This window comes from Pleurodeles waltl, chromosome 9 (assembly GCF_031143425.1).
Source record: "Pleurodeles waltl isolate 20211129_DDA chromosome 9, aPleWal1.hap1.20221129, whole genome shotgun sequence".
NCBI lineage: Eukaryota > Metazoa > Chordata > Amphibia > Caudata > Salamandridae > Pleurodeles > Pleurodeles waltl.
Genome location: NC_090448.1, coordinates 316,108,603 through 316,130,456, shown reverse-complemented (window position 1 = coordinate 316,130,456; position 21,854 = coordinate 316,108,603). Strand labels below are relative to the sequence as shown.

The window sequence follows — 21,854 nt, the reverse complement described above, 5'->3', positions numbered from 1 at the left end:
TCTTATTCCCAAATATTGAGCTGCCTTAGCTTATCTCCAACAGCAGCGAGTGGTCTAGAACCTTAAAAACAAGGTGGTCATTGCAGGAAACCATTTAGGAGTATTGGAAGTAATGCTACAAGTGTGTCCTTTTACGTACTTCTACAAACCTGCCCCTAAACTTCCAACTACCTATTAGTACAACTAGAAAGGCTGTGCCCTCTTTACACTATTACTGATTTGTATATGAATATCCCTTGAATATTCCTATTTTAGATTGTTTTGGGTAAATCCTCAAAGGCATGTGAGAGTACTCTAAATCTTTTTCAGGAGTACTAATTTGCATTCGCTAGGCTGCCTTTTCGAATCGGCCCTTATGTTTATTATCAAATGGGATGTTCATGTCACCTTGGCACAAGCATTTTTTTTCTCTAAAGGTGTACATAGCCCTTGTTAGTCATTCCTATTTGGATATCTCCTGTACTTTAATATGAGGTAACTACTAATTGTCTTTCATGCTAGTACTTCATCGAGGTTTTGAACCTGCATGGAGTATAGTTTGACAGAGGCTTTACATAATCCAAGGGCATGGCTTGTGAATGAGTCGTCATCTGGGAAGGGCTCTAATTGTGAGTGTTTAGTTAGTGAAGTTATTAATCCTTCTTCAGCACTACTTTAAGGATTGGTCGGAATACAACTTCAAACAGAAAATCTTCATACCCATGGGTGTTTGCTTTATTTTTGTTAGTTCTACCACTGAATTAATTTCCAAAAACGTCTACATCTTCATACTGCTTTATTTGCACTGGGACGCCTCCTAGTAAGCAATGTTGTGAATATATTCCTTGAGTTAGGAACACCATGGGCATGGTCTTACTTTAGAAATTTAAAAACAAGGAGAAGACAATGCCGTAAAAATGAGAAAAATGCAGCAGTTATGCGCTGTGATAATTATAGTTAGTCACGTTATTGGCACCCTTCACACTACAGGGCCATAACTAGCGTTAATCAAGACAAGATGGAAACAAGTTATAGTTTAAAGTTTTCACTAATTATGCCCTGGAAAGCTTAATCATATTTCGCATTAGAATGCTAATTTTGGTTAAAACAAAATACACTGTGCTAATTATTTTCATAAACACTGAGCCATTATACTGCATCCACCCATTACACCCAAGAGAGTTTGGAGCCTTCTGTTGTATTTAAATGAATTCCCTTACATTTGAGCTCATATTTATCATTTTACAGTATTTTTGTTTGCCTATACACATAGTCTGCTGTACCAGAGGCAGCAGCGAAAGCAGGAAGGGAGTGAGAGATGAGGAAAGAGGAACTTGAGTGTGCACCAAGGACTAAAAACAGGGGCGATGGGACTCCTGACAGCTTTGCGACCTCTTGCTGCTCTTCTTCTGACACTCATCCCTGAAGGATGTGACTAAAGATAAATGTACTCTATATATATTTCCATGTGCTTATATTCTTTCAGTAAACATTGAAAACCTGAAAAGCAATGCAACCACCTACTTGTTATCCTATACATAAGAGATGCGATTACAGCGCTTTCTTTACAGAGCAGCTGAACATGTGCAGTGCCAGAATTTGTGGGCAAATTTGTGTGCGCGCGCATGTATGCAGTAAGGACCAGATGTAGCAAAGGTTTTAACACATTCTGTGTCTATGGGAAAATGTGTTTGTACATATGGCCCTAAGTGTCCAACAACAAATCTGCATTACACTGTGTATTGAATGCATTTGAATCACATTGGATCATGTTCATCCAAAGGCTTGTACGCTATTATTATGAAATAGCTACCACCCCACTGTATTTTGAAGACCGTAACCTGTCCTTACAAGCCTTAACAGTCACTGCACATTCAAAATAGGCAAGCTACCTTTTGAAAATGCGTTTTTGTAACAACCTGTTCTGTGTAATCAGATCTTTAGCGTGGACTTTCTTTGTTTTTTTGTTTTTTAATACTTCTTTTGCCAATGGTCTGGCCCTAAGTACTTGGGAGCATGAATGCAAACACATCACTCTCCTTTCTTCAGACTGTCTCTCTGCATTTAATCAATCTCTATGCTATTACATTTCTAGAAATGTCTGTTTTCAGCTGCCGGCCTGGGCCCTTCCCATAAGGGTATGGAAGTAAAACAATTGGCCAGTGCCGTTGCCCACCCACCTAGGCCCGCATGCAGAGCAGTTTCTGAACTCAGACATAAGTGCAGGCATGTCATATCCAGTAGCCCGCATGTTTCGTATACTGATAAAGAAACCCTTAGGGTTTTAGTGAATTCTTTTTATCTCCCACTCCATGGTTTTATCCTAAAGAATTCCTCCCCCCAGGGCTTATATAGTAAGTAGCTGAAAGGTACAGATACTTTACACTTGCCACGCTGCTTTTGCCTAACATGATCATGGTAGGCAGTCCTTAATTTGTGATAGTAGTGCCGGGGTGCAAAGCTTCGCTTAAAAGTCCATGGCTGTTGCTAGAATGTCGAAAATGATAACTTTCCAGGCTGTACTTGCTTGCACTTCATGCCTTTTTCTTCCACCACCTCACTCGCCCTGCCCGCTTTTCTCATTATTTCTGTGTTTTTCATCCCTGATTTCTCTTTGTCACTGTTATTCGGTCTTTCTCTTATTTGTGTTTTATTTCTTTTGTTCTTGGTCAAAGTCTGATGATGAAAAGTAAGTTCCAGCCCCCCAAAAATAAGTTCCAGTGGGACCTATCTGCAACCACCGGCTCAAATTAAGCACTGATGGTAGGGCTTCAGCTGCTCTGAAAGATCCGCAGCCAGCACCTCTGCTGTATTTGCCTAGAGTTTGCTGTTTTTGATATGGACCCTACCCCTGTTTATACTGCGTGGCCAATTCTTCTACACGAACATTACTGCTGACGGTCCTATACAGAACCCTAGGACCCCCACGGCTTTCTGCCCAGTCGATCGCCGTACATCTCTCCTGCCTATTTCTCTTTCAGCCTTTACTCCTACCTGAACTCTTTAAAAAAATAAAAAAAACGCTTCTGACCATCTTTTCCTGGGTCCAGTCGATTCCCCTAAACCACGCCCACCTGTCCATTTATATCATAGTCCACACAACAGCACTCTGTGCCCACGCCCATAAAGTTTGTCACATTCCAAAAAATGGCAGTCCCAAATCATGCCTATTTGTCCTCTACCCTCACTCTTACCTTTTTCACACTGCTCACATTTTTCCCACACAATTGCTGCATATGCACTGCAACAGATTGCCTGGCTTATCCTCTCCTGTGGCATGGTGCCCTGTCCTTCATCTCTGTATGCAGGGTGCCCTGCCCCTCCTCCTATGCCGGACGTGCGCCCTGCCCCATCCTCCCTCGGTGGCAGGGCATCCTGCGCCGTCGCCACGCCAGCAGGGCATCCTGCCCTTCCTCCAATGCCAGCTTGCTCTTTCTCCCCTGTCAGACGAGCGTCTTGCCACATTTTCCACTCCAGCAGGCTCTGATCCCATCATCCTTTCAGGCACGTTTACTGCCCTTAGCAGGGCTCCAGCCCCTATTCCTCTCCAGCAGGGTGCCTGACCCCTGTCCCCGCCATTAAACCTGGCCTTTCTCCCTAGCTTCGCGACACCTGTACCCGTTTCCCCTTCCCTCCCTGCAGCAAGCTATGGTTGTGAATCACTACTGTAGGTTTCGCTGATCACACACTGATGACCTTGAATGTTTTTCTCAGCTAGAAGTGGCATAGCTGGAATTACACAGAAAGCAAAACAGAGCATTCCTGCTGTGAGGCCGCCGGTCCTGCCCAAAGAGAAGGGAGGAAAAGCAAACTCTTGCATGTCGGAGGAAGAAAGAGACCAGCCTAGGGACGGCCGTGTTTGCAGAAGAGCAGGAAGGGAAACAAAGGCACACAATGTGGAGAAGCGGGCTGGGCAAGAGGCCTCTCCCGTCACCTGGCGTTGATCGAAGGAGGAGCGGCGCGTGCTGCCTGGGGTGGCCGCTGGTCAGGGTTGCGTGGCCAGGGACAAAGGACAGAAGACAATACTGTGCATGTCGGAATGTGAAGAAATGCCGGGCCAAGTACTCCTGAGCTAGCACTAGGCTGCGCTGAACAAACGCAGTCTTTTCTGGTTGAATGATACCAAAAGTAATTTGAGGGTTTGTTGACACCAGATTTGCAGGAAAGTAACTCGATGACAAAAAACAGTTATTTTTCAGGTGAACACTGGGCTACCAAAGTGATGTCCTGACGAAAAGCAGCATGCAAAAGTAGCCGTCAAGGGGTTCAGGGTGGGTGGTAAAACCACAGCCCCCTTGTCTTTTGAAGGCCTAGACCTCTGAGGAGGTGCTGTCGGCTGCTTGGAATGCCTGTTGGTGGTAGTGAGCGTGCTGCAAACCTACTCCAGTGTTTGGTGAAACAGTAGCAATGAGTTCCAGTCTGGAAGATTGGATTATAGTGGAACTCCGAGTGACTCCCCGGTCAACGTTTTTTGCGAGGCGCTATCCCCAAACCTTTTTACCCCTTCTTCTGCAAAAGGCTTCAGAGATCATATCCCGCAATTGTACATCTATGATAGTGGTACACATATTACAAAGCTCATTAAGTTATCATGTCCTCGTGATCATAGCTTTGAGGGAGGGGAAGAGGTATGTGGGTGTGTTACCTCACGCTCCATACCAGAAAGCTTTTTTTCCCGTTGAAACAATAAAGTTAAATAGAAACTACTACAATGTGAAAATTATTTTAGGATATTAACCCAGTCCTTTTGAGTCATCAGAGAGACCTCACTATTGCCCAACTTAAGTGTCCGAGACATAGCATAGAAAATAATCTACTTTTTCATTAAGTAAAAGAATAGAAGTAGAGGCACATCAGATGGCGGTGAATTGTCTATTAGCGCTCATGTTATCATGAATGAAGGCGGCAGTTACATAGATTTGCATATTGTATATCCAAATGCCAATGAAGACCAAATCACAGTAGGCAGGTCATGGGCCTTACCGTGCTGCTTGCTACACAGACTATTCTAAAGGTCCATTTCAGACCTCTGGCCCCAATTTCGCTCATTGTTTGGAACCAGGAAGCCGATTTCCAGGGCAATTGGCTCCTTGCTTGAAAATAGTCTTTCAGTTAGAACTTCTGCTTACAAAGTGTTCTCATTGTTCCGAAGCGGTCTACGTTTTCCATTTGTCCTGATACGACCAGAAATACACATAGCAGTATCTTTGATTGATCTGTTTTTGATGCTACCGCTTACATTTCCCATACTAATTGCTTGAATTTCCTGAGTTGTGTGGGGTCCTGGAACAGCCTGGGTCCACTTTATCATATTCTGCAATCGCGTGACATTAATCTACTGCTGGCTACTCTCTGCTTCTAAAAAATAAAATGAAACCTGTGAAAAATGTGTATTTCTTCCCTTATCTACTGACTTAAAGTGGGTTTTGTAAATTGAGCTCGGTTCTTTCTTTTGTGTTTGTAGTTTTAGCTTGTGGGTATAAATGGCTGCTGTGAGTCTTGGCTTTTTTAAAGGTTTTTAATTATGTATTTTGAGTGCTACACAGAGGGGTGAACAGTATTTAGCGAAAGTTTGACAAAGTACAGACAAGAAATATACTTAAGGTTTAGGCTTTGGAAGAAAAGTGTCATGTATAAGTAACATTAATTTAGACTTTAATAGTAGACCTCTGACCTACAACAGCATTGGTCACAGGTGACATTTTTGTTATGCTAGCTTAATCTCATGTAATTTACAGCATTTTGTTTTACACTTCTTATGTGAAATTGCCCATTTTACACCATTATGCCACATTTGAACTTTCAAGCCCATCTAGGTAGTTACTCTAGTGATCACAACACTGTGAAATCCATTTACAAACTTCAGGTGGGTAGTTGCCGCGTAGCAGTGTAAGTGCAGTTCTAGTGTGCCTGGCTCACCCTAGGCTTTGTACTGGTGCTCGAGCCTTCACTTGGACATCTTCTATATTCAACCACGCTAAACTGACTTTTCGGAAGTGTATAGGGAATTAACAGCATTTTACACATGATATATGCCTTTTCAGTATTCAAAAAGCACCTCATTAATATGTATGTGAAAGATACACTTTTTCTGACAGCCTTTGCATGACACCGCTCCCTTGCTAAGCAATACTAAGGGATCTTTTCACAGCCAAAGTGTTGGTTATGCGAATTCTCACTGGGAAAACGCCCACAGCTTAGTGCTTCTGTCACTCCAAGCACAATCTCTTAGAAGAAAAGATAAGTTTTGCAAATGCTAATAACTTTCAAAGATAATTATCAATCTCCGGTGCATTTAAAAAGGTGTTTAACGTTCACATGAGTACTTTATGCCACTTGTTGCATGTAGTTGAGGAGTAGCTGAAATACTTTGAAATTAATAAAGCTTGACGAGGACAGTACCAGAAGATTTCCGAGATTTGGTGGTGCATCAATTTGAAGAGTCCATCTACTGGACGACAAGCATTCCCCTTGATTAACCACACACGTGAAGCCTCAAGGGGCTATTCATGATGAGTAGACTGCTGAATCTTGGTCCTGGTCTGGTGGTACTTTTTTCCCCTTACTGACCTACAGGAAAACCCATGACTTCCACTCTGGTTTTTGTTCTCACCTACAGACATCTTTTAGCTTTTTAATTTCTAAGACCTAGTGTGTACGATACCAGTTCTTAGAATAGGCTTTCAGACAGCCTGTGGCTTATAGTTTGCCAACTTCGTTACTTGCTTACTTGATGGTTTTCTTTCTTCTTTTGATGTGCGTGTCTCACCTTCTTAATCGACATTTTCACTAGATAACTTGAATGCTTCCAATGCTGACATCAGGGATCTATCTACTTTTTTATTTTTGTTTATGAACTGCATGGGAATACATGTGCTTCCTTGCCCTGTGTCCTGCTTTCCAATTGCTTCCCTGCCGTTAACCTTCATGATGCTCTCCCCCACAGCATATCTTTTGCGTCTCCCTCCCAACTCTGTTCTGCTCAATTTTTTTTGTTTTTTATCCCCCGCTTCTCCATTGCTTCCTGCCCCTCTCATGCTGATATTTTTTTTTCTCTTTTTATTTTTATTTTTTGAAGGGCCTGGCAGCTACAATTTGCTAGTTTGTTGCTCCATACTACATTATGCACTTTCACAATGTTTTTAATTTATTGCTCCAAGATGGGCACTCACTGTCTTATAACAGCAAATAAAAGTAAACACAATGGCAGATGTGTGCATGTGTTTAGGCTGGCTATTTATAGTCTCTTTTTTCCAGTGCTTAATTACATTAGCAAAAAGCACACAAAACGTTTACAGCCGTTGAACATCACCATCAAGCATTTGCAAAGCCAAAAGGTCAGTTAACATCTTTTAAAGGTGTGACCTATTTGTGTTGCCAATGCTTGTTTTATCCTATGTCCTTATACACTGGAGATACACAGATTGGGAGTCCAACCCTTTCTGCTGCAGGTTTATTTTGACTTGTTTCCTCTTTGTCTGACCTGCTAAACAGTTGCTTATGGCCAAGATTGCTGCTTTCTTTAGGCTCCCCTAGCCTTACCAACATGCTGCCCAAAAACTAATTTGCACCCCATTTGTCCTGCCTCACTTTCCAGACCAACTAACCATCGTAGAAAACACCAGACACCTGGGAGTCATGCCCCCCGCCCCCAATCCGAGAAGAAATCCACTAAAGTCTTCTTAAGCAGTGCCCCTAAAGTTTAGAACAATCTATGGAGGCATAAAACACAAACCACATCCTTCTCCCTACACCACAAAACTGTACTGGAAGAACATCTGTTCACCAAACACGTAGGCACACCAAAACCAAAAGACACTGGCTCTTTCCATGCAGTGTATGAACGCATCTTTTTTAACTGAACATCATGGCTCCCATAACTGCCTCTGTCTATTCTTCCTTCACTTAGACAGAAAAGTCAAAGTATTCAGAAATGTCTGTGTCCTGCAAAGGGATCTCCCACTTGCATATGGGTTCAGATTTGCTCCATAAAGTAATCTAAATATAAAAAGTGAAATACTGGTCTTCACGTGTGAAGCTTAATGCTCTTGCTTTGTTTCAGATGTTCCCCTATTTGCATCTGTTCCCAAAATAGTCAAACAGGGCAGGGAACCCATGTGAAACCCAGATAAACAAGGGGAAAATACCTGCTACACTACCTGTCCCTGTTACTAAGGCACCATTTTTAGGTAGTATTTCAACCTCCACGTTGCCAAATGAAACAAGCATAAAAGTTGTAACAAAGAAGCAAATTCAAAGTGCTTGCATTGCTCATGATCACGGCTGGGGCTAAATATATCTTGTCACACCGAGCCTCTGAGCAAACTACAGTCGAATGCTTGCCCTATTAATGCAGCCATATCACATGGACTCTCCAGAGCGGGTGAGTTCCTGGTGGGAAGAATATTAAATGAAGTCACACGAAAGGGTGCCATGGAGGGTATTAGACTTTTAATGAACACAGTAGAAAACACTGCTCCAGATGTCCTCATAAAAACGCCAATAAGTTGTGTTTCACCTTGGCAAAAGAGCCCTTATGCTGGCCCGCGAAGTGCTCATTCAGTTGGCTGACCTTGTGGCCTGTCATCCTTTTCTGCTTTGTGCACAGAGCCAAACGCTTGGAGTAGTGCTCACGCTTCTTAGAGCCAACTTTGTTTCTTCAGTGCCTCGGTACAATCTGTCTGTCTGTTAACACCCAAAATTAAACCTGCATCGATATGGGCTGGGGTCATATTGTGTTACCCAAAGAAGGGAGCCTTCCAAAGCCTGTCCTGGGAAATACATTAACGAGTAGAAGGTCTTCACCGAGTCAAGGGTCCTAAAGAGCAGAGATGTGCTCCATGCAGTAAGATCCAGGGAGCCAAGACTATTGACCTACATTGCACGGCGAGTACTTCAAGTTGTGCTTCTACACCTCATCAGGGGTAGTGAGCGCTATATAAATGTACTCATAATGTGCCCTGAGAGTAGAGGATTGTCCATCCTTCAAGAGTATTTCAGTTCTAGCTGCTCCTCCTTCTCTTGTATTTCCCTCCCTCACTTTCTCCACAATTTTTGGTCAGTGTGCGTTTTACTCATCAAATTTCTCTTCCATTTCGTGCCTTCCCCATGCCCTTCTGTTAGTATCTCATGTATAACTATACATTCAGTTTTCTTCCACATTTCACATCACCTATCCAGGCCTTCCCATCACCTCGCCCTTTCAAGCCCCAATTCCCCTTCTCCCTCCCACTCAACCCAATATTTCATCGTCTCCATGTTCTCCCTGTCTCCCTCTTCCATTTTCTCCCTGCTCCCTTAAATCTCCCCAGCTCCACCCATACACATGTTGTTCTCCCTCCATCAGGCGCTCTTCTCCCTCCTTCACTTTTTTTCATCTCCTGCTCTCAGGCTTTGTTTCTTTCTCTGATTGAAATGAGAAACACATGTTCAACATTTCTGCCAGAACCTGTAATGATTTGCTGAGCGGCCAATTGTATTTGATCCAAATGTACATTTCAGAGTATGTCAGGCGGGATGACTTGATATATGCTGGAATGTGGCAGAGCCGAGGACTGGGCAATACTGTTCGAGTAATAACCTGTTGTGTTTTTTTATGTTGGTTTTGCCAACACCGTGTTGTCATTGTATGGCTCAGTAAGGGAAAGGTGTTGTCCTTGTAGGGGTCTTGTAAGACACAAATCTTCAATCACTTCGCTAGGATTACTCCCTGTGGCTTTTAGTTCCACCCAGACCTAAAGCTAATACGTTTAACTTGCTGAGCCAACGCTCTGCGGTGATAAGGAGAAAATGAGTGTGTATTTTCGCAGAGTCAGCACACTAATAGAATTTTTTTAAAGTTGTCTTTGGCCCAATACGCTGATCAGTAACTAGGAACTGTACAGCTACAGCCTGCATGGAGGACAGAGGTACAGGAGATGTAGCATTTCTCTTGCCTTGGGTGGTACGAATGAATCGAGATGACTGTCTAGCACACAATACAGACCAAACCAGTTCTAGGCGCCACTGTAGAAGATGTGAAACTACAGTCCTGGGCACCAATAGAAAAGTTTTCAATAATGCTATTGGGGGATTTGGGATGGCAGTTCTGTGACTGGAGTAACCATTGAAGTACTCCTGACTGTTCATTTCTTAAAGTGAGTAAAGAAGTGGCTGGTTGGCTACATTTTTAATTTCAACTCTCTCCTTTGAGTGTGCACCTCCAACCCGTCTCTGTTCAGGCCTCTCTGCTCGTGACTACCAAACTGTGTGGTTCTCAGTCAGTCATTCTATGTTTTGCTCCCAGTTCACAAACAACTGGCAGAACCTAGGAATGGGCTGAACGTCACCAGTTAGCATTTCATTAAACAGATTACAAACCCATACTACACCCTGCCTTGTGCACTCCAAAAATACATCCATCCATAATCAATTCATTTAATCCTCTATATTTTTATTTTTATTGAATAGTCCACTATTAGGGTACACACTCATGGACAGACACTTCGCTACGCAAGCCTCAAAGTACTGGATGAATAGTCCAACTTCATATGAGATCTTCCCTCTTCTCATTCAGAAAGGGGCCTCAGACCTTCCTAAACCCAGAGCCCCAGCAAAGTTACTCAGGAGACTGTCAAGCAATCTGACCGCTAACAATGGGCAAGGCACAGGCCTAGCCACACTTTGAGGAGATTAAATGCATAATGTACGGAGGATGCCTAAACCTATTTCACATATAGCCTAAGCTACACATGATAGGGTAAACATGATGTCCTGGTACGATGCCCAAGATGTGGCAATGAGTTTCACTTACATCAGGAGTGGCTGGTCTTTTAGCGTGGCCTAGTTTAGTAAGCATATTGGCTGAATAAGTGGGCCTAACTGTCAAGGAACTAAAAGAATGATGCTAAGGTTAATAGTGATGTTGGATTACTTTCAATAGCCTTGGAATCAAGAACGATTTGTAGAGTTGGAGGGTAAAGAGTGGATGGGGGATGTGCAGCCAAACAGCCCACAATGCGACTTAATCTAATTTCCAAACTAACGCTTTTCATAGAATTACTATATTAAAGAATGACCGCAACTCATTAAGGCATAACCCATGCCGCTCTCTGAAGTAACTTTCATTGGTGTGAGAATTGTGCTTCTTTTTAGGTTCTAGTGTTTTGTTTGTAAATAGATTCACAAAGGTAATCTATGCATAGCAATGTTAGGAGTGTGGAGTCACTGCAGTTTCAGTGGAATCTCCACCCTTAAGGCACAATCTCCACACAGCACACTGCAGAGAGTGTACCATGCAAGGATTCAACCCCAAATGCAGAGACTCTGCGCTCATTACTTTACTACTTGTAAGATACATTTGTTAATCAAGTCCATAGGGTGGATAAGTGATTATTTAATGAAGAAATGGATTGCTTTTCAGGCATGACATTTCAATAATTGTTTAACAATGTAAGGTCTTGTTTTTTTCTTCCACCTGCTATAAGTAAGTGTGGTGCCCAGCCAGACCCCAGCTTTTTGGCAGCCTGAACCTTCTATTAATTCATGAGTGAAGAAAGCAGACCATGGTTAGATTTCCAGTTGGTCAAGAGCAAGTGCCCATCATCATCTATTCTGCCCATTTCCCTCCCAGATTCTAGTTGTTCTCCTATTTTGTCCCCAGCCCTCTGTGACACAGTGGGCCCAGAGGATGGGGAGAAGGAGGGCTTTAGGCCCGATTGCCAATAAGCTGACTGAGATGGTAGTCTACAACTGCTGCCTCCATCTTATTGCCGGTCTGGTTTCCACCCTCCTCTCTAATGAAGTGATGCAAGGGGGCCGGGCCAGACTTGTCATGATGGAGTGGTAAAGTCAGTGGCTTAGGCTTCAAAGTGAGGTACGGAGAAGGTACGCGATGCCCCCAAATCTGCTAGACTGGGTTGATGAAGGGAAGGAGAGTAAAATGTTTGTTCACAAAACTATTTAAGCAAATATTTCCTTTCCAAGAAAAAAAAAACTGAGGCTCAGCAACATTTCCTTAAAAAATGAATTTCTTTCTGAGACTCCTTGTATGAGAAACTCAGAACGTGGGCTTTTAAGGTCGCTTATCACTTTTAGTTTTCTTGGAACCGTGATGCATTTTGGACCGTGTCAACATTTGCACACTGGAATTACATAATAATTACCGCAGTGTTACATAGACATATGGTGTGCGATAGCGGGAGATTTGCAATGTGTTACACAACATATGTTGTGTTTGACAAGGGGATTACCTACAGTCATATTCCCAGCCATATGTCGTGGTTGGTTATATTTACAGTCTGCTAGGAAGGATTATTTACAAAAAGCAGGGAGAATAATGCGTAAGTCAGACAGTTAGCGTAGCTTGTTGTTTTGCAGTTATAACTAGGACATTTTTAAAAATAATAGCTTTTTACTAACCCAAAATGTGTTAACTCTATGGTTCTTCTTTGCAAAATCACGTTTGTGTTTTGTTTATAAGAAATGCTTTAAATTATTATAAACATGCTCTATTAAATTAGATTAAATAACCTAGCAAACATACTGCAATACAAATGATTATTTATGTTTTCAAGTAGGAGATACAGGTGTGGTCATGATATTCCTCGTAGCATTTTTCATACTTTATCGGAGTAAGAGTGTCTTCATCTGTATAGTCTCTGTATGGAGAACATGTGGATGACCCAAGACCCTTCTACGCTTCCGGTATGACCTCTCATGGCGGCCAGCATAAGACACCTGATGACTGCTGGCTCGCCCACTAATTTATACCAGCCCAGGATCCCTCAAAATTGATGAAAAATGAACACTTTATGACTATCGCAATTGCCTCCTAGTAACTACAAGTATGGACCTCTGTGTGGTCAGCCGTGGGCATTCCAGGACCCCTGCCACTGTCAATGTAATGCTTCACCATTCGGCCTGTCTCACCTGCCATTCCAGAGATCCTCACTGCTACCAACTTGGGCGCTTCAACAGTGAGAGGTGAAAATCGTGATTTTCACTGCTGGCATGTAACCCTCCCCACTTGCCAGAATGGCGTGATCAACATTGTGAGGAAAAAAAATAGAAAAAATATTGCCAGCATAGACAGCTGCTCCTGCGTGAGAGTGGTCTCTCTCGCTCTCTCTCTCGCTCTCTCGCTCGCTCTCTCGCTCGCTCGCTCGCTCGCTCGCTCGCTCGCTCTCTCTCTCGCTCTCTCTCTCGCTCTCTCTCTCGCTCTCTCTCTCGCTCTCTCTCTCGCTCTCTCTCTCGCTCTCTCTCTCGCTCTCTCTCTCGCTCTCTCTCTCGCTCTCTCTCGCTCGCTCTCGCTCGCTCTCTCGCTCACTCGCTCGCTCGCTCTCTCGCTCGCTCTCTCGCTCGCTCACTCTCTCGCTCACTCTCTCGCTCGCTCACTCTCTCGCTCACTCTCTCGCTCACTCTCTCGCTCACTCTCTCGCTCACTCTCTCGCTCACTCTCTCGCTCACTCTCTCGCTCACTCTCTCGCTCACTCTCTCGCTAACTCTGTCTCTCTCTCTCTCTCTCCCTCTCCCTCTCCCTCTCTCTCTCTCTCTCTCTCTCTCTCTCTCTCTCCCTCTCTCTCACGCTCTCTCTCTCACGCGCTCTCTCTCACGCTCTCTCTCTCACGCTCTCTCTCTCACGCGCTCTCTCACGCTCTCTCTCTCTCTCTCTCTCTCTCTCTCTCTCTCTCTCTCTCTCACGTACACTCACACACTCACCTCTTCCCCCACAATCAGCATTGCTTATTCTCTGTCAGCACGGCCACTTCCTCACCACAAGCACTGTCCTCTCCCTATTGCCAGAATAGGCTCTTTACCACTGCAAGTCTGATTACCTCCACACTGCCAGCACTGGTTCGTTCAATCCTGCTGTCAAGAACGGTTGGCCCCTGTTTGCAAGGCCCCGAAGCCCTCGCCGCTGCTAGCATGGCACCACGTGTACGAGGCCCTGACAGTCTCCATGATAGACCCACTACCCAGTGGTAGCATTGACTCTATCTGCAATAGGGCCTTATGTATCCTCTGACATCGGTACTGCCCCCAATCTCTCAGATCTTTGCCCATATTTATTGCCTTTATAATTAACAGCAGCAGGAATTGGACAGAGAGAGTACCAGGACCGGAAGCGGGTGGAGGAGGGGGAGGTCTGTGTGGGGAGGGCGGGAGACGGGCCGTCAATTCAATTTTCTAAAGAAACTCATCACGCTACCTGTCAAGGGCACAGACGTCAGACAGAGCGGCCTTGTTCAATCAAACTTGCAAACTCTGCATGTTCCATTCTGTAAACAAACACATTTTTAATTAGTGAGCATGATTTGCAGGCGTGGTATGCCCAGCCACAGGGGACTAGTTCAGAAATCCTGCCTGCCTCTAAATTGCATGGACCCCCTCCAGGTCTTGTTAAATCCAGCGCTGATTAGGCCCCGTAGCCTTCCTTTGGCCTGTGCACACCCGGGGATATCCTTTAAACTTTTTCGGCTGAACACCATCGAGCAGTATTAAAAGCTTGGTCTACCCGCTTCTGAATGAGAAATGGTCGTTTTACTTAAGAATTGTACTTAATATGTTAAATATTTTACTACATGCCGGCCTATTGTGACTCCTGGTATTCCACCTCTCTTTCAGGTTACTTCATTCTCTTTAGGAAAAGTTCATGCAGGGCACCCCAACCCCTTTCAGGGGCCCACAACCATTCAAGGGTCCCCCACTGAGCTCAGGCCCAGGGAATATTTCTGAGATAAGAGACGCTGGAGCCCCTCATCACATTCTTTGGGGTGGCCCCAACAATTTGCATTTTGCCACCGCCTACATGTTGGCTGAACCTACTCCTACAGCACTATAGCCCTCCCAGTTCTCCAACTCATAGATGGGATTTATCCAGAGACTGATAGTGACTGAATCCTTCCAACACCTTAGAGGTGAACTTCAAGATAGTGGCCAAGGATTGTATGGGTAGGGAAGCTGCACTAGTCCTTCTACCTGAGCATTTTCCTTGGAGAGGTCAAAGGTTAGATGGGTGTGAAAATGTGTTGCCTAAACAGTATAAGACCAGGTATGGCATTATGCTCCAAATTTTCTTTTCTGTATTTTTTCCCCCCCACAATAGAGTTAAATTATGCAGAGTGCAATAAAACATCAAATTGCTTGCGAATATGCCGGCCCTGCCCCGCTTGCCTGGCACTCTAGAACTTTGCCAACATCCATTATGGGATGGGGTCTGTTCATAGTGACACAGAACAGGGCGTGATCGGCTCTGCCATTCCTGTTTTTTCACAGAGAGGCCTCCTGCTGAAAGCGCCTTTATCGTGGACCCCTGGATAGCCTCAGGGGCGCTACACGTGCCGTGCATTCTTGTGCATGCTGCTAACCGAGATTTCTCACATTTAATGCGGCCTTGCAGCTCTCTGGTTCCGATAATGGAGATTGTACTTCTATCACCAAATGTTAAGAGCGAGGGGATCGTTTTTGCTTCACACCACTGACCAGCATGTGTGGGTGCCTAAAAACACCGCAGTAGAAGAACCGTAGCACCAATCTGCTGTCACTCCACTTAGCTCGTGAAATGAAGGATCACAGCAGCCAGGTATTTGCCCCCTCGGCCTTCCCGGCCTTCAAATTATCCCTCTTGCTCACAAGCCTCTGTCATTATTTGTCTCTTAATAAATGGGCGGCACTGACGGGAGAGCCCTGCCAGCACCGCCAAGGCCGCCCTGATGACAGAGCGCTGGCCAAAACAGACTCTCGCACTAGTGCCTACCTGCTGCGGTTAATTCATTGGTGTCCCCCCTCCGTCCGCGAGTTCGAACCCGGGCAAGACCAGTTTATGCTCTCTGATATCTATCAACCGAGTTTTTTAAAACTGGGGAACGGGAGCACCTCCGAGTAGAAAAAAACTGCAGTATCGGCGCCGTTTCTATGAAAAATCTAAAAAAAAAAAAATTGTTATTATAACTTTATTTTTAAAGATCAACTCAGTGTTTTGAACCATGCATCTGGTGTAAAACCGCTTTGTTTCACTATTACTGAGCGGAGGACAATGACCCGCATGGGGGCAACGGAGGATTATGTGTTGTGTAATTATGGAAAGAAGTGTATTTCTGTAATTTGGGTTATGCCTTTCTCTGGAGAAAGGAGCAGAAGTTGTGTTCACTCTATAAATAAGGGCACAAATCCTGACCGGGCTCATTGGAAACAGCTGCTTTGTAGTCTCTTCGTTTTGTTTATTTCGGCTTTTAAAATAGCCTGGCTTTCTGTATTTTCGGTACTATTTCCCTCTAACTCTGCTGTGTTAATAACTGACCTGCTCATGTATGGCAAAATGTAGATGTGTCTGTTCGGAGAAGCAGAAAGTGCTCTGCAATATGCCTTCTTGAGTGGCGCTATTGGTAGTCTTGATTATAGACTGATACATTATACACCCACTGAGAAACGCTATGTAGAAGTTTACATTTTATTTAAATTCTCCCATTTTCGAACTCCTTTATTCCACAATGGGGATAGGATAGGAATGCATGAAAGCCATTAACCACATCAGCCTTGTTTGTCAGGTGCACGAGAGTCCCCAAGGATGATCCCCTGTTGTCTTGGTGGCTCATAACTGCAGTTGTATGTGATAACCATCCCTCCCTTATCAATCCACATCTCATTAGCAGAGGCCGTCCAACAAAATGCTGCTGTTTTTGATATAATAGCATACAAACGTGTTTATAAACCTGGAATGATCAATGTTGAGAAGGCGGATATAACGAGCGTTGGCAAAGCCAATAGGTCTTGCCTTGTAAAGGCATCAGCCAACATTCTGGCTTTGCCAGTGCTTGTTTTGGATACTTAACAGTATGAGGTAAGAAAAAAAGAAAGAAAAAAAACCCCTGCCTCTGCATGATGATGTATGCATATCATCGCAGTTTTAATTCACTGTTCTGAGCTAGCAAACGCCCATTTTGGAATAGCAAATTAAAAGTAAGAACGAAAGGTGCATAGTAAATAAGGGGGCTCTACAGTTGTGGGATTGCAGCTGCAAGGCTGTAAAAAAAAAAAAAAGTATGTGTGTGTATATATGTATGTATACATATGTGTGTGTATATATATATATATATATTTCATCTCACTAGGTTGTTATAGTTAAGACCAAGTTTCTATAGAAAGAGCATTTTTTGTTTTGCTAATAACGTTGGAGCTGCTTGACGAATCTTTACGAAAGTTTACAATAAAATACAGCGCTCACTTGAGCTGCTCTCTAGAATGTTCCAGAGTGATCCATCGGGGGGGGGGTCCCAAAACACTTTTTCCCCATTCAGTTTTTCCTATCGAAAAATAAACAGTGATAGCGCTGAAACTACTGGACATAATTACACCAAATTTGGCAGAAAGGTAGGTCCTGGTCTAGAAAGCGACTTGTGTTTTTGCTTTGGTGTAAATTTGTTCAGTAGTTTTTGAGAAATATAAGGAAATCCAAATTTTGTATATCTAGGGATGCTAAAATTCTCGACCCCCTCCCGATTTCGTGCTGAGATCTGATCAGCTGACAACACGTGTTGTCAGCCTTCTTGGGACTCGACTGAAGCAAAGTCCCAGCAAAAAAAATACAAAAGGGGCCAGGGTACAAACACCCTGACTCCTCCTCTCTGGTGCTGAGGTCCCAAAGGGACTAACACCACCTCACCACCCCCCCCCCCCCCCCCCCCAAGGCTAAAAATAAATATTTTTTTTACTGTGAATTCACGACGCCAAAGGGCTAGCTCATGCTATTTCCTGTGGTGCCCATGCCTAGGACATAGCTGTTTGCTATGGCTTGGCTGCAGCTTCAGAGCAAACACTTTGGTTTTTGACAGCGGGACGGGGCACAAGTTATAGTTACTTTAGGGCATGAGTTCTAGTTATGTGAGTTAACTGTAACTGGTGAATCTCTGTGGTTTTGTACTTTTAAAATGTGAACCTAACTAGAACGTTCCTCTAACCTTTGGTTTGTTTAAGTGACTAGAGATGTCATGTGAGTGAGAAGAGCAACACTGTGTGGAATACAATAATACTCATGCACTTGCATAATGAGCTCAAAGCAAAAGAAAACAGAAGTGCCCTGAATGTAAACAGTGGAAGGATACAAATCATCCTGTCACAAATATGGTAAATCGAAGCTACAGAGCAGAACATAAGAGGAAGAAAAAACATTAAATATGATGCAAGCAAATGAGATTGACGAGAAAGTCAACCAATGATAGGCAATGGGCTAACCCAAAGCCTACTGTAGGTATTGGTGTTGTACAAAATCTGCTTTTTGACAACAGCAAACTGAAGCTATCTTTATAGAAGGCATAGAAAGGGGACGTATAGAGAGTACTGTATGAAGAGTCTTAGGATAGGAAGGAAGTTGGAGGTATGCAGTGTAGTGTCATCATAAGGATTTGGGAGCCCTGGGGAAGACATATTTGGGGGCCCTGTTCAAAGCAAATTTGAATTTTATTACCCATTTCATGTTAATTCAAGCCTGCATGATGCCAAACAATACTAAATTATATTTTAAACTTTAACACAGTCACACGTAAAAGTTAAAATATCTTTCTCAAGACCTCAAAAGTCCTTAAAACGATACATGGTGGAGAGACCGAGGTAGAGGTAGTTAAAGAGGGAGAAAGCCTTAGATAGAGAAAATGGAACTCACATTTGCAGGGGACACCTTGGAAGGTAGTGCCCACTGTGCCCATACCTTTAAACATCTGATTCAGCGTATGAAGGGAAAGCCCAGTGCTGGTATTTTCAGAGCTTTCTAAGTAAGGTAACCCATGATTCAATAAACACACAAAAGTTGATAGGACGATGCTTGCAATAAGTCTCACCATTGGCAATCGCTTGGGGGTAACATTCCAACCCATTGTTCTTTTGTCCACCATGCCACCTCAGATTAGATCCAACCATATTCTAGTCAGTCTTGACCTTGCTACAATAGGAACAGTCCAGCCAGAACTGCCAAGCCAGGGCCTTTCTGAACCAGAACACAAGGAACCCAAGACCAGTTTCGCTCTAGTTGGGACTAGTCCGTGTCATCAGGGATGTCCAATCTCAGCCCAGTTTTGTTCTGTTTTTATAACCCACTGTGATTAGAGCATTGCTTCTGTTGGTTTGGTTAAGGTGAACCAGGACTATACTGTAAGTGCCAGAATTAATTGCATTATTAACTATATGACCAGCACTAGAACATTGGAATCCCTGAGGACTTTGAGCCATTGACTACCAGTATTTCTAAGAATGTTGCAACTGAGTGGGATGTCAAGGGAGTTTCTGTGCTGTTGCAGTGCTACAACGAGACAAGTATGCTGTTGCATAGACTGCCCACAGGTTGGGGTGCCACATTACACCAGGAAGCATAAAACAGGACCACAATGCCAAGAAAGGGGTGGGCAACAACATTGTTTTATTGAGGGTGGCACACATTCTTACACCAGCCATAGGTACTGCAAACATCTTGGGCCCTGTGAGAACAAGTACGTTTTTAGGTGTCCGATTTAATAAGGGAAGGCTGGTACCACTGCCCTAATTGGTTCTAAGCCATTGCTGGTTTACTGTAAGAGGGCATCTTTACAATCGAGGGATAGGGGGTTCATGTCATCATAAAAAAGAAAAAAAAAAAAAACATTCGAACGACTGTCTTTTTAACAAAGCCATCTATTCACAAGAAGGCTCTTCCTTATTGTTAATAAAGGGGATTCTTTTGGTCTATGGGTTCTCAGTCACTTTAAACATAAAATAGAGACAATGCAAATAGATCATAAAAGGCATGTTTGCATGCTTGCAATAAATGATTCTTTCTTTCCTTAAGAATTTGGCCACACACAACTTCATTTCTAGTGTGTGGAAAAATGAGCAATTTGCAAAACCCACTTAATTTAGCATGAAATGGAGCAACTAAACCGTACATTACAAAGGACATCACTCATGTAACTTCATTTCCATTTGCAATATGCATTTCTGTAGCGTTGTAAGTAAGTCCTGAACTTTCAGGCTACTTAGCACAAAAATGTTAATTTCTTCCTAAAATAAGCAAACATTTCCCCTTCATTAGTTCAATGGGCATATTCATTCCAAATTTTGGCTCCATTTATATCTGAAGTTCTACATTCAAAGTAGATTTTTTGAAAACGAGCCAAAGCCTATAGGCCAATTTTTCTGATCTTCAGGATCTTTTAGGAGTGGTGCCAAGAAAAGTACTTTTAAAAACAATTTTGGTCATATTGACCAAAGCTTTTATGAATGAGGGTGGGCCCTTTGAAAGCCTTTTCTCTTGACAATTGGTAGCCAGTGTAATGTAGCCAACACGAGGATATGAATTCCTGCCGCCATCCGTTAAGCAACATTTTGAATTTTCTGTGGTCTATCTAACGTATCTTAGTAGTCAATTTTAGTTAGGCCTGATTACTGGTCTGTCTGTCTGTTGTTGCTTTATGTTCCTCCAGTGGAATAGGTTGCAATTTTCTCAGTAACCTAAGGTAATAATTACCATACACTTGATACAAAATTGGCCCATTGCTACATAATAAGTTATTTATCTGGTACTTAAACTATTCTTTGAGTTGTGATCAGTAATTTTTGCATCATAAATAACCCTAGCTGGTTGGCTGTTTATATAAGACAGACTTGAACCCTGTAATCAGTTATATTTATATTTAGCTTCAGTATGTCTGCTACTACCTCATTAATTCATTTCGATGATCCCAGAAAATTTAACACTGCTGTCACAAGAATCAATCCTGGTCTGTCGTGAGACTGTCTATATTCTCTGCCTGAGACTGCTAAAATGGAAGTCCAGCAGGTTGATCTTTAGTGTAGGTGCCCTGCTGCCAACGGTCTGACTGGGCTAGAACTCAGCGCCTTTCAATAATGTCACACAAATAGATACAGCTACCCTAATGAAGACAGTCTCAGAGAATCAAAGTATCCAATTCTGGTTTTATAAAAGCATCACTACTACAAAAGGCAAGACAGTCGTGCATGCATAGTATAAAACTGATTTTACCTATTTCCCCCCGATCTTTATCCCCTTTAAACTTTGGGTTTCTGCTCTCTCATTCACCTCTGTCCACTTACGACCTCTGTTCTTCACCCGCTTTGTTCCTTCCTTGACCATGGCCATGTTGATCCATTCTTGACCACTCTTCTCTTTTTACCTCCTTTTTTTCTTGTACTCCTTTTTTGCACTCTTAATACTTCCGTTTAACTAGGGCGTTTGCAGTGAAATGTTTACATTCTCCCAAATTGCAAAAAAAAAAAAAAAAAAAAAGCAAATGCGGTTTGTGCACATCGTTTAAAAAGAAGCAATGGTTCTTGCGCCTGAGTTCTTTCCTGGAAAGTTCCCAGTCTGTCAGCAGGGGTAGATGCCAGAGGGCACGCCCACCCCATCTCTAGTGATTTTTATTTTTTTTCTCTCTGCATACTTCATGTGCTAAGAACTAATCAAAATGCTGTGATGTGGGAAGCGTTCTTTATTTGGATACTTTTTGTTTGTAGTAGAAACCTCTCTATGAATGATGACTAGGTGGTGCTTTTAGTCAGTCATATAGTCGCAGGGTGAACTAATGAGATGTGTATTTGAGCATAACTATATATGACTAAGTGTATGCATTAGCATAGCTTGAATGCCACGGGCCCTGGTGCAAGTAAGATAAATTGTCCTCTTTACTGCTGTTGGGGTAGTAAAATGCAGCAATCTTCAGTGTTTAATGGGTCCCAGTGCAGGTACCTGCTGCACCAATGGTATCTATGCCACTAAGGGTATACATAGGTATGTGTATATATAATTATTACCACGTAGTAAGGTATATAACGAATAATCCAATTCAGAATTCCCTACTTTCCCAAGCTGTAGTTTCGGTCTCACCCCACCCGGCAGGCTTTGTAGTACAAAA

At 43.2% G+C, this 21,854-nt stretch overlaps 1 protein-coding gene across 3 annotated transcripts in view; it reads left to right on the top strand.

Moving 5' to 3' along the window:
• SEMA3F (semaphorin 3F) overlaps window positions 1-21,854 on the top strand; it is a 274,062-nt gene that overhangs the window by 124,653 nt on the left and 127,555 nt on the right. The window lies entirely within an intron of this gene.